This window comes from Dermochelys coriacea, chromosome 13 (genome assembly GCF_009764565.3).
Source record: "Dermochelys coriacea isolate rDerCor1 chromosome 13, rDerCor1.pri.v4, whole genome shotgun sequence".
In the NCBI taxonomy this organism is placed as follows: Eukaryota; Metazoa; Chordata; order Testudines; family Dermochelyidae; genus Dermochelys; species Dermochelys coriacea.
The window spans coordinates 20,396,245-20,406,214 of record NC_050080.1 but is presented as its reverse complement, the minus strand read 5'-3'; the positions used below and the strand labels follow the sequence as shown (position 1 = coordinate 20,406,214).

Here is a 9,970-nt window from a genome sequence, read left to right as displayed (position 1 = left end):
AGGAAATTCAATCAGCTCGTATCCATGATTCAAAGGAGATTCATCATGTTCAAGTTGGTAAATAGTAGCACTGTGTTTAAAAAACAAAACAATCCCACAATATAACAGAAAGATGACTGGCAGCCAATGTGATGCCATAACTTTTATGGTTGTTGACAATGACACACTCAGTATGTGCACACAATCCAATGTAATGCTTGGGGAAATTTAAACCACGAAATGAACAAGTGTTTTTCAAAGCTGCTGAGGCAGGAACCTTCAGCAAACAATTTTTCAAAGCGCAGGATGCAGAGGAAGCCAGAGGTAACTTCTCAAACCATTTACTTTATTTACTAGCTGTTCTGAGAAGACCTAAAAATGAATTCCTTCTTATTTTAAGGTTGCATGGCAAGAGTTATGTGGAGAGATACTTCTTCTCTATTAAGTAGCATCAATAGTGTTCTGCACACGGATCTCTTTTCTCCAGAGTCTGGATCTCCAATAACCATCTTAATGTAACTCCAAGCTCTTCTGAGACAGTGTGCACACCAAATCTAGGATCTTTGTAACTTCTTGTGGAAATGGGCTTTGGCTTGCTCACAGAATCATCTGTTGTTCAGACACCTCTGATGTACAATTTCAATCAGAAAAGTGGCTATGGAAAAATAAAATACAGTCTTCCTCTACAGTTCTTCTCTCTGAGTGTAATAGTGTTTCTGCTTAGTTTTATGGCTAAGAAAGTATTTCACTCCTGGCAGCCTCTTGGGGTGGGTATGGCCTGGCTGGGTAGTCTCCAAGGTGCCACAAGTACTCCTTTTCTTCCTGGGGGAAGAAATTCAAGGACTCAGGACTCTGAGAAAGATCCAGGATGTTGGCTGGATTGATGCATCTTTCAGGGGGCCACTAAGCTTTGATGAATCTGGATCCTATTTGATCTATACCATAGTACTGCAAAGCCACTGGGCTGCAGCCCCTTGGTATAAATAAGAGGGAGCTGCTGCATGGCATTCTCTGTGAGGGCCCCTGAACTCTCACATTGAGAGTAAGGCACTACTCAAGGTGAGCCAGCATGGCAGAATCAGACCCTTTGCTGTCATTTCACATGGTAGGTGTTTGCGATGTACAAGTGACTCAATTAAACCAATTAAAATGGAGTGGCAGTGATAGAAGCAAGCAGGGCCCAGGTGTCAGAACACACAGAATAGATGGAACCTTGGGGCAGTATGCATGAAAATATCAATGTTTTTACCTTTAGAATTGCCAGTGCATTACCAAATTTTACATGTTAATATGCTTAGAAATACAGGGAGCCACTACCGAATCAAATATTGTGAATAAATCACAGAACTAGTACAGGTTTCAGAGTAGCAGCCGTGTTATTCTGTATCCACAAAAAGAACAGGAGTACTTGTGGCACCTTGGAGACTAACAAATTTATTTGAGCATAAGCTTTCGTGGGCTACAGCTCACTTCATCGGATGCATGCCAGTCCATGCCAGAACTAGTACAGTGAGAAGTGACCCCCAAAATAGATAAGCTTAAAATTTAAAGGGATATAAAACCCATCAGTGTATAGGGTCTAGAAACGAGGTAATCTGTGGCTTTATTCTCATGGCTCAAGGACTGAACTAGTTCAAGCTTTTAATAGTTTCCTGTCTGATTCCTTGCAGGTGGCATGGCAGAACTCAAATCAGGTAACTTACATGCAAGAATGATCTCAACCACTAGATGTCCCAATACTATAGTCAGATCCTGCAAACGATTAGCCTCCGCATTTAAGCCCAGTGGAAGATAATAAGCAAGATGAGACAGAGGAGATCAGGCAGGATGTTGATGTTATCAAGATAATTTGTCACAGATCAACCATGCAAAATGCTTTGTGTTGATCTACATGAAAAATGCTATGTTCTAGAGCTTTGCATTGTACATGCTTTATCCGTGGTTTGGTAGTTTAATTAAGCAAGCTGTTATTGTATACCACCTAGCACATCTTTTATATCTCTGCATTTCTGTTTAGCATTTTGATTAGAAAGGCACATGCACACAAAAGCCAAAGTGGGAGAAAAACTCAAAGTGGGGAAAATAAAAATGGCTCTGAAGCTAGAGATTTCTCACTACAAAATGCTTTGGGAATGGAGCCACCAGTGCTGCGTGTACCACTGAGTATGTGAAAGCATGAGTGAGGGATGTGATGACAAGTCAGTGCAGACAGCATTCATCCCCATCTTGAGAAATTTACAATCCTTCAGGGCCCTTTAACACAATTTCCCTCTGCTAACTGGTTCTTTAAACATTCTATTTCAAACTATGTTGATATCCACAAAATGTCTGTTTTCTTCCATTACTCTTCATTATAAAGCCTAAAGGTATATTTAGATGGAAAGCAGGATTTTTAAAATATATTTTTAATTTAAGCACAAAGCAGATCATCATAAACAAAAGCTCATGAACTATAAAGTCAACATGAGTCATGATGCCTGTATGGTAAACAAGGAATACGAACTGCCTACATTATACAAAAAATGATTGTATTTTTTTTTAAACTGAATAGCAGTTCCATCCTCAGTCCTCAACAAATTGGCTTTACTTTCTCCACTCCAATTAAACTGCTCTCTCAAGGTTTCTATTACTAGGTCTGATCACAAACTTTCCAATTTTAAATTCTTCAATGAAGAAAGGAAGAATTAGCCAAACATTTTTTGGCAGCTTACCAATGGCCTCTCCTGACCAAAGTCAGGGACCCCTTCCCCATCCTCTCTGCTGTTCTAGTTACTGTTGATCATACCCTCCTTCTTGACATCTGTCCTGCTTTGGCTTGCACAACACAATCCTCTGCTGGTTCTCTCCTCTCTTTAGACCCTTCTCCTTAAGCTGATTCTCATTCTGCCCACATGGCTTTCAGCTATCTTCTCCATGTTGATGCCTCACAAATACACATCTTCACCTGACTCCCTCCATCCAGTTCCATATCTCAGGTTGTCTCTCTGGCATCTCCTCGAGGATTGTCTTGCTATCAACTTAAATTTTATGTATCCAAAAATCAAACTTGTATTTCCTCCCAGGTCTCCCCATTATCTGTTCTATTGTACACACAGCCATCTCTGTGCATTCAGTGAGGCCTGTGACCTTAGTATCATCTCGGACTCCTTCTCCCTTGTCCACACATCCAAATCCTGCCACTTCTTCCTCAACACTATCTCTATGATCTGATTCTTTTCTAGCTAATCAACTACCTAAAACACTTGTCCAGGCCTTCAGAATCTTAATTACTAGTCCCTCCTTTCCTTTCCAGCCTCTTGAGACCCACATGGCCTCTCCCAGTCCGCACCAAATGGATCCCTTTAGAATTCACAATCATATAATTTCCTCTCTGACTTCCTCTACTGGCTTCCCCTTCTCCACACATCAAGTTCAATATTCTTGTCCTCCCTTTCAAGATTTGCAACTCTCCTCCTCCTACCCGCCTAAATAATCCTCTCTTGTGGGGCAGGAAAGGACTAGCTCCTGCCTTAATTTCTAGCCACCAAACCATTGGAGACTTCTTCTGACAAAACACCTTGTGCAGTTATTTGCAATGTTCTTTCCCACCACCCTTTACAGACTATGCAACTCGTATCAGCAGCACCACGGCAGCATTTGGCTCGTGAGGGAAGCGAGATCACCCACATCTGAGTTGCAAGTCCCCTCTCTCATGCATCCTTGTGCCTTTTGTACTGTGACACGGCATCCATATTTTTCACAGTGATATTATTGATAGGATTATGGCATAATTATGATGCATTTTGTACAAGATAAGTCATGTGAGGTGTCATTGAAAAAGTTATGATTTGCTGAATATTATCCTATTTGTGTGCATGTATCATTTTTGTTTCTGAAGTTATGAATATTGACTAGGGATCTTTATTTCAAATGGGCTTACTCTGGAAAACACCTACAGCCAGCCTTTCAGATACAACAATGAAGAAGCCAGACGGGGCTCATGGCCCGTTAACAAAGACAATGGCCTGTGGATTAGCTTCCTGTGGGCATTTTGGCCAGCTGTAAGCAATGGCTGCTATAACACTGCAAGGACATGGGACCAGGTCACATGATTCTGGACTCCATCTTGGGATGTCAGTATTTGTCCACAAACGGGTCTGGGAACCAAGTTTTGAAACAAAGGTTTCCTGCCATATGCTAAAGCTATACAAGGCAGGGAGTGACATCATCTATGGTTCTTCACTCTCCACACAAGACAATGCCTGGAAACACTTAAGGAACAAAGACTGAACTGGGGGAAGTGCTGGACCCAGAATAAAGGGATTTTGAGCCTGTGTATGAAGACCTGAGAAACCCAAGCTGTAAAGCTAATGCAGCTTGTGCCTTAAGAATCTACACGTCTGCCTGTATCATCAGTTAGGGTGAGAATCTGCTATTCATATCCAATCTATCAAGTATATTGAGCTTAGGTTGCATTTTTGTTTATTTTCTAGGTAATCTGCTTTGATCTGTTTGCTGTCACTTAAAAGCTATTTTTTGTAGTTAAAACACTTATTTTATGTGTTAATCCAAACCAATGATCTTTGACTGGAGTGCTTGGGGAAAATCTCTGCTTGGTTACCTCAAGTGTGTATTGTTCTCTTCACATTGAGGGAGAGGTGGATCAGGTACTAAACCCATATACTGGCCAGATTTGACCAGGGCAGGACAGTACTGCCCTGGGGGTCTTAGGCTGGGAAGCTGGTGGTTAGAGAGACCTGTGTGTAACTGCGGCTGGGTGTGTCCCTACTTGGGCGAATGCTGGCAGGAGGGCCTTTGCAGCTTGTACCAGCAGCACAGTGAGAGGGAGCTAGGCTGGTGGATCAGTGGGCTCAGTGATACCCCAGTTCCAGGTGGCATCCCAGGTGGGAAAACGGTCAGATGTACCTGTGGCTAAGAGTTAATTGGCCTATTAACTCTCTCCAACCCATCTCAATCTATCAATTGGGCACAGTCCTAGGCTGGGAATTAGGGGCACAGGGGGTGCTGCAGCACCCCCAAGTTTTATGTGGGGTCTGGCTGTACACGGGATCCCAGCAAACAGCCCTGGTCTGCGCAGGGTCCCAGCTGCCGGCCCCAATCACGGCCACAACAACACAGGATACCAGTGCTGGCCCCGCATTTGGAGTCTCGGCTGCAGGCCCACTCCTCCCGCACACGTGGGGTCCTGCATCAAAGGTACTGGTCCCATTCTGGAGGTCCTGGCTGCTGGCCCCTGTGTCCAACCCCACCACACGGGTTCCTGGCTGCCAGTCCACACACAGGGCTCTACTACTGGCCCCCGCATGTTCCCCAGCCGTGGCTCCAGCTTGGCCCCCTTATTCCTGTCCTTGTTCCCCCCTGCTCCCAGAGACATGGCCCTGCTCCTGGCCTCAGCTCTGGGGGTGGGGGGGTGTCGGGGAATGAGATAAAAAGTTTGGAGATAGTGGGGCGTGCCTGAAAGCCAGTAAAAATATAAAGAGCATTCAGCACCACTGGGCACAGTTCATATAGTCGGTGGTGCTGGGGCAACTAACTGGAGTTGCAGTGACCAGAGAGCTGACTTCAGGTGCTAGGTGCTATTGGCATCAACCCTCTCCCAATCCTTCCATTGTCAACAGTGCCATCCTTGATCCCTATTTGTCTACTTCGTCACAACGTTTGTTCTGTTTTTCTTCCATACCACCCCTGCCCTGGGAAGCCCAAGGCTCCTTGTTAAACTGATCTGCACCTTCATTACCTCTCCTCATTCAAAGCAGTACACTCAACCATGATGAAAACTAGCACCATCTTTCACTGAGGAAAAGTCACAATACCATGATTTATGACCAGTCACATTAAGCAACTCAGCTACCTTTTAAAAACTCATTCCAGAAAGTAAAAAAAATTCAGAAAAGCCTTTTCTGAACAAATCAATAATGAATAAAGTGAGGAGGTTGTGCTATGTCAAGAAGAGCAAGCAGAAAGGAGGCTACGTTCATCCAGTGCACTCTTTGATGAGGTATTCACTCAGCTCCTCTCTGGGTCAGGACACTGTGATCCAATAAACAAGATTTAGATAGAAATGGGTGGGTCAAAGGGCATCTTAAGAGCGAGAGCGTAAAGGGATGTAGCGAAGCAAAGCTTCACCAGGGTGGCACCTCCTTCTGTCTCTTGGGAATTAGCTCTTGTCCAGCCCAGAGTGCCCTCTGCAGGCCAGGCTCTTGCCTGCTGCGGCCCCATGTCCCTCCTGGACCCTGGTGCCCTTTACCTCAGGGTTCTGCCCCAGCAATACCCCCAACCTCACCTCAGTGACTACTGTCAGTTGTCATCTAGCACCTGCTCACTGGGGCAGACTGCAGTCTGTCATGGCCATCATCATTGGCAAGGGGTTAGGACCAGCTGCCTTGCCTATTCCCAGGCTGTACCTCTGTTGCCCCAGTACCTCTATAGGCCTTCAGCCTGGAGTTTTACCAGGCTAGAGCTCCCCAGCTCTATTCTCCAGCACTAGGTCAGGTCCCTTCCTCTCAGGTAGCTAGCCTTTCCCACTCCGGGGCTAGAGTGACACTTTCAGCTCCTGGCCCCCAGCCCTCTTATCAGGACCAGTTGGGTTCTGTTTGAGCTGGCCACACCTGTGGCTGCTTCCCCAATCAGCCTATCTTGGCTACTTTTAAGCCCTGTTCTCCAGGGGTATCTCCTTTAATTATTTTCATTAGACAATGGAGAGTATGGGTAGGGTCCTTGTGCCTAGTATACTTGGGAATGAAGGAGCAGAGGAATAATGAACCCATCAGTAAGAAACCATTTATTAATGTTTTCTTTGGCAGGACATTATCCTTCCCTTTCGCCTGTGCCTTTCACCTTAACTACAATTCAGTCATATATAGCAACAATTTCTAGCTTAGTCATTCTATCAGGCCCTATGTGATAAATCAATGTCCTGAGAAGGGAATATGCTCAGCAATATTTGTAATAGTTTGGGCTCTCATGAGAGAAAATTTTCATGGCCCTTGAATAGGAATAAACACAATTATATACCCACTGTCAGGAGTCTATATCCCATCTTGGCAGTGAGATGGACTCAGTGGTCAAGAAAGGCCTTTTCCCTCTTTAACTATGCTGATCCAATAGTTCTTGCTATTCCTTCACAAGCTCCTTGTGATCACACTTTTAAATTCTTGTCTACTTAAGGGTATCTTAATATCCACCTCCTCATTTCTTAGAGCTTGTTTTGCTGCTTTGTCAGCAATTTTATTTCCAAATATTCTGATATGCGCTGGAATCCATGCTGTTGTTACACAGGTACTTACTTGTATTATGTCCTGTCATAAATATTAAAGGAAGGGTAAACACCTTTAAAATCTCTCCTGGCCAGAGGAAAAACCCTTTCACCTGTAAAGGGTTAAGAAGCTAGGATAACCTCGCTGCACCTGATAAAAATGACCAATGAGGAGACAAGATACTTTCAAAGCTGGAGGCAGGGAGAAACAAAGGCGCGCGCGCTCTCTCTCTCTCTCTCTCTCTCTCTCTCTCTCTCTCTCTCTCTCTCTGTGTGTGTGTGTTGTTTTGCCAGGAACAGAAAAGGAATGGAGTCTTAGATCTTAGTAATCAAGCTAGATATGCGTTAGATTCTGTTTAGTTTAAATGGCTGATAAATAAGCTGTGCTGAATGGAATGTATATTCCTGTTTTTCTGTCTTTTTGTAATTTAAGATTTTGCCTAGAGGGATTCTCTGTGTTTTGAATCTGATTACCCGGTAAGGTATTTACCATCCTGATTTTACAGAGGTGATTCTTCAATTAAAATTCTTCTTTTAAGAACCTGATTGCTTTTTCATTGTTCTTAAGATCCAAGGGTTTGGGTCTGTGTTTACCTATGCAAATTGGTGAGGATTTTTATCAAGCCTTCCCCAGGAAAGGGGATGTAGGGTTTGGGGAGGATTTTGGGGGGAAAAGATGTTTCCAAGTGGGCTCTTTCCCTGTTATATATCAGTTAGACGCTTGGTGGTGGCAGCAATAAAGTCCAAGGGCGGAAGGTAAAATAGTTTGTAAATTGGGGAAGTTTTAACCTAAGCTGATAAAAATAAGCTTAGGAGGTTTTCATGCATGTGCCCACATCTGTCCCCTAGAGTTCAGAGTGGGGAAGGAACCTTGACATGTCCATAGTTAGGAACATTATTTCACTTACTGTTATTTCTGCTTTCCAGAGTCCGTGTTCTGATTGTCATAAGGCCTGACGAGGAATCAGATAAAATAATAGCTTCAGCCAGTCGCACATCTCTAATCCAGGTTAGTGCCAACATTATTGCCGTTAGTTCAGCTGTCAGGTTGGTCACCTAATTCGATAGCCTTTTAGATTTCTGGATTCCAAGACTATGAACACAGAATGCTGTTCGCACTCTGCTGTGTTGTCATCTTTTGATCTATCTGTATAGACTTTGACAAAACTGGCCCATTTTTCAGAAATAAATTCAGAAATGTCATTGGTTGAAATGATATTAATAACAATATGATGTGTGGCTTTTTCCTTCCCTTGTTTTTTTTCATAGAATTCCAAATCCACAAATGGGGGAATAACTGTCTAGCTGTAATTTGATTTCCCATAACTAAAAATGTTTGGTTCTCTCAATTTTTTTTTTTTTTACATACCTTGTTTAGCCATTTTTTTTTCACCCTGATGCTATGAGGAAGTCTGTAGCAAGTCATGTAATTTTTCCTTCTAAGCTCCTAGTAATCCGACCTCTTCTTCCTCACTACCTTCCTGATTTTATACTATACTAGTCTAGCCAAGCCTAGCCTGGCCCAGGTTTCATCATCAATTAGACTTTGTCAGCCTTGACTCTCCTCCAGGTGCAGCCTGTCACAGGTTAATTGGAGCTTTTCTACCTACTTAGGTCTCTTGTGGGGTGACATCCTAAAGGGTCTAGTGTAAACAAGCTAAAAAGGGGTGTGGTCCTGTGTGGGATACCCATGGAAGGCATGAAGGGACAAAGTAGAGTCAACCCCAGCATGGATAACAGCTGTTTACATTGTTGCCTAGAAATCTACCATGGCCATGAACAGTATTGAGGGAATGTTAGTGAATCTGTTCACGTTACCTGGAAAGGTGCAAAGAAGTTCCACCACTGACAATTTTTAAATCAAGATTTTTCTAAACTATCTGTTCTAGAAATTATTTGGGGGAATGTCTTGTACAGGAGGTCAGACCAGAGGATCACATTGGTCCCTTTTGGTCTTGGTGTCTATGAAGCTGTAATAGGGAGAAGCAGGCAATAAAGATGACTTATCCCAAAGCTTGCTTGTTCTTGTACTTATATTTCCATGCAAGTGTATTAGGGACACTAGAAGTAGGAGCACTTTGGAGCATATTATTACCCGGTGCACAAAGCATTCCCCATGCAGGGTTGGGGTAGGGGCTGTGCAGAACATCCCTTTATTGGAGCAATCCCTATTCTTACCCTCTTCACCTAACTCATTGTTTATACTACATTTCCATGAGGAAATTTACAATAGTGGAGAAACGTTAGGAGCCGAGTGAAAGGGTAAATGGTTTAAAAAACAACAACCCTCCCCCGAATAACCAGCCCCCTCCTTCTCTCCTTCAGGAGTTCTGAAAAAGGCCTGGGCCAATCCTCATCTGGGTCAATCATCCTTGCCCCACTGAACTCTGTGGAGTGATGATAATTTACACCAGCTGAGGATCTGGCTCAATGACTCTAGAAGCACAGGTTTCAGAGTAGCAGCCGTGTTAGTCTGTATTCGCAAAAAGAAAAGGAGTACTTTTGTGGCACCTTAGAGACTAACAAATTTATTTGAGCATAAGCTTTCGTGAGCTACAGCTCACTAGTTGTAGCTCACGAAAGCTTATGTTCAAATAAATTTGTTAGTCTCTAAGGTGCCACAAGTACTCCTTTTCTAGAAGCACAAAATCTGCTGCCTGCAGCGAGCTGATGTAGGAAATGCAGGTCTCCTGCCATCAATATCTCGTACCGCACACACAGCCTCTGGGGATTTAC

The 9,970-nt window shown here is 43.6% G+C and overlaps 1 long non-coding RNA gene across 1 annotated transcript; it reads right to left on the bottom strand.

Annotated features, from left to right (window-relative positions):
- Positions 1 to 517: 517 nt before the first annotated feature.
- LOC122456557 lies at positions 518 to 8,693 on the bottom strand. The gene is made up of 3 exons (XR_006275489.1): positions 8,604 to 8,693; positions 8,143 to 8,187; positions 518 to 634 (listed from the first exon to the last, which is right to left on the bottom strand). It is a non-coding gene; the product is annotated as an uncharacterized LOC122456557 (long non-coding RNA).
- Positions 8,694 to 9,970: the final 1,277 nt, after the last annotated feature.